This window comes from Carcharodon carcharias, chromosome 11 (assembly GCF_017639515.1).
Source record: "Carcharodon carcharias isolate sCarCar2 chromosome 11, sCarCar2.pri, whole genome shotgun sequence".
Classification (NCBI taxonomy): Eukaryota; Metazoa; Chordata; class Chondrichthyes; order Lamniformes; family Lamnidae; genus Carcharodon; species Carcharodon carcharias.
Window position 1 is genome coordinate 51,502,399 of NC_054477.1, and position 2,500 is coordinate 51,504,898.

At 52.6% G+C, this 2,500-nt stretch overlaps 1 protein-coding gene and 1 pseudogene across 2 annotated transcripts in view; one reads left to right on the top strand and one right to left on the bottom strand.

Annotated features, from left to right (window-relative positions):
* Positions 1–2,500, top strand: part of rnf6 (ring finger protein (C3H2C3 type) 6) — a 305,285-nt gene that overhangs the window by 137,069 nt on the left and 165,716 nt on the right. The window lies entirely within an intron of this gene.
* Positions 297–1,019, bottom strand: LOC121284406 (annotated as a pseudogene).

The window sequence follows — 2,500 nt, forward strand, 5'->3', positions numbered from 1 at the left end:
TCTCTCGCTCTCTCTTTCTCTCTCGCTCTCTTTCTCTCTCTCCCTCTTTCTCTCGCTCTCTCTTTCTCTCGCTCTCTCTTTCTCTCGCTCTCTCTTTCTCTCGCTCTCTCTTTCTCTCGCTCTCTCTTTCTCTCGCTCTGTCCTCTATCTCTATCTTTCTCTCTTTCTCTCGCTCTCTCTTTCTCTCTCGCTCTCTCTTTCTCTCTCGCTCTCTCTTTCTCTCTCGCTCTCTCTTTCTCTCGCTCTCTTTCTCTCGCTCTCTTTCGCTCGCTCTCTCTTTCGCTCGCTCTCTCTTTCTCTCGCTCTCTCTTTCTCTCGCTCTCTCTTTCTCTCGCTCTCTCTTTCTCTCGCTCTCTCTTTCTCTCGCTCTCTCTTTCTCTCGCTCTCTCTTTCTCTCGCTCGCTCTCTCTCTCGCTCTCTCTCTCTCTCGCTCTCTCTCTCTCGCTCTCTCTCGTTCTCTCTTTCTCTCGCTCTCTCGTTCTCTGTTTCTCTCGCTCTCACTCTCTTTCTCTCTCGCTCTCTCTTTCTCTCGCTCTCTTTCTCTCGCTCTCTCGCTCTCTCTCGCTCTCTCTCGCTCTCTTTCTCTCGCTCTCTTTCTCTCGCTCATTCTCTCGCTCATTCTCTCGCTCATTCTCTCGCTCTTTCTCTCGCTCTTTCTCTCGCTCTTTCTCTCGCTCTTTCTCTCGCTCTTTCTCTCGCTCTTTCTCTCGCTCTTTCTCTCGCTCTCTCGCTCTCTCTTTCTTTCGCTCTCTCTCTCGCGCTCTCTCTCTCGCGCTCTCTTTCTCTCGCGCTCTCTTTCTCTCGCTCTCTTTCTCTCGCGCTCTCTTTCTCTCGCGCTCTCTTTCTCTCGGGCTCTCTTTCTCTCGCGCTCTCTTTCTCTCGCGCTCTCTTTCTCTCGCGCTCTCTTTCTCTCGCGCTCTCTTTCTCTCGCGCTCTCTTTCTCTCGCGCTCTCTTTCTCTCGCGCTCTCTTTCTCTCGCGCTCTCTTTCTCTCGCGCTCTCTTTCTCTCGCTCTCTCTTTCTCTCGCTCTTTCTCTCGCTCTCTTTCTCTCGCGCTTCTTTTCTCGCGCTCTCTTTCTCTCTCGCTCTCTCTTTCTCTCTCGCTCTCTCTTTCTCTCTCGCTCTCTCTTTCTCTCTCGCTCTCTCTCTCTCGCTTTCTCTTTCTCTCTCGCTTTCTCTTTCTCTCGCTCTCTCTCTCGCTCTCTCTTTCTCTCCTCTCGCTCTATCTTTCTCTCCTCTCGCTCTATCTCTCGCTCTCTTTCTCTCGCTCTCTCTTTCTCTCGCTCTCTTTCTCTCGCTCTCTCTCCTCTCGCTCTCTTTCTCTCGCTCTTTCTCTCGCTCTTTCTCTCGCTCTCTCTCTCGCTGTCTTTCTCTCGCTCTCTCTTTCTCTCGCTCTCTCTCTCGCTCTCTCTTTCTCTCGCTCTCTCTTTCTCTCGCTCTCTCTTTCTCTCGCTCTCTCTTTCTCTCGCTCTCTCTCTCGCTCTCTCTCTCGCTCTTTCTCTCGCTCTTTCTCTCGCTCTCTCTTTCTTTCGCTCTCTCTTTCTTTCGCTCTCTCTTTCTCTCGCTCTCTCTTTCTCTCGCTCTCTCTTTCTCTCGCTCTCTCTTTCTCTCGCTCTCTCTTTCTCTCGCTCTCTCTTTCTCTCGCTCTCTCTTTCTCTCACTCTCTTTCTCTCGCTCACTCCTCTCGCTCTCTCTTTCTCTCTCGTTCTCTCATTCTCTCTTTCTCTCTCTCTCTCTTTCCCTCTCTCTCGCGCTCTCTCTCGCTCTTTCTCTCGCTCTTTCGCTCTTTCTCTCGCTCTCTTTCTCTCGCTCTCTTTCTCTCGCTCTCTTTCTCTCGCGCTCTCTTTCTCTCGCGCTCTCTTTCTCTCGCGCTCTCTCTCTCGCGCTCTCTTTCTCTCGCGCTCTCTTTCTCTCGCGCTCTCTTTCTCTCGCGCTCTCTTTCTCTCGCGCTCTCTTTCTCTCGCGCTCTCTTTCTCTCGCGCTCTCTTTCTCTCGCGCTCTCTTTCTCTCGCGCTCTCTTTTCTCTCGCGCTCTCTTTCTCTCGCTCTCTTTCTCTCGCGCTCTCTCTCTCGCTCTCTTTCTCTCGCGCTCTCTTTCTCTCGCTCTCTCTCTCTCTCGCGCTCTCTCTCTCGCGCTCTCTTTCTCTCGCTCTTCTCTCTCGCGCTCTCTTTCTCTCGCGCTCTCTTTCTCTCGCGCTCTCTTTCTCTCGCGCTCTCTTTCTCTCGCGCTCTCTTTCTCTCGCGCTCTCTTTCTCTCGCGCTCTCTTTCTCTCGCGCTCTCTCTCTCGCTCTCTTTCTCTCGCTCTCTCTCTCTCGCGCTCTCTTTCTCTCGCGCTCTCTTTCTCTCGCGCTCTCTTTCTCTCGCGCTCTCTTTCTCTCGCGCTCTCTCTTTCTCTCGCGCTTTCTCTTTCTCTCGCTCTTTCTCTCGCTCTCTCTTTCTCTCCTCTCGCTCTCTATCTCTCTCTCTTTCTCTCGCTCTCTCTTTCTCTCGCTCTCTCTTTC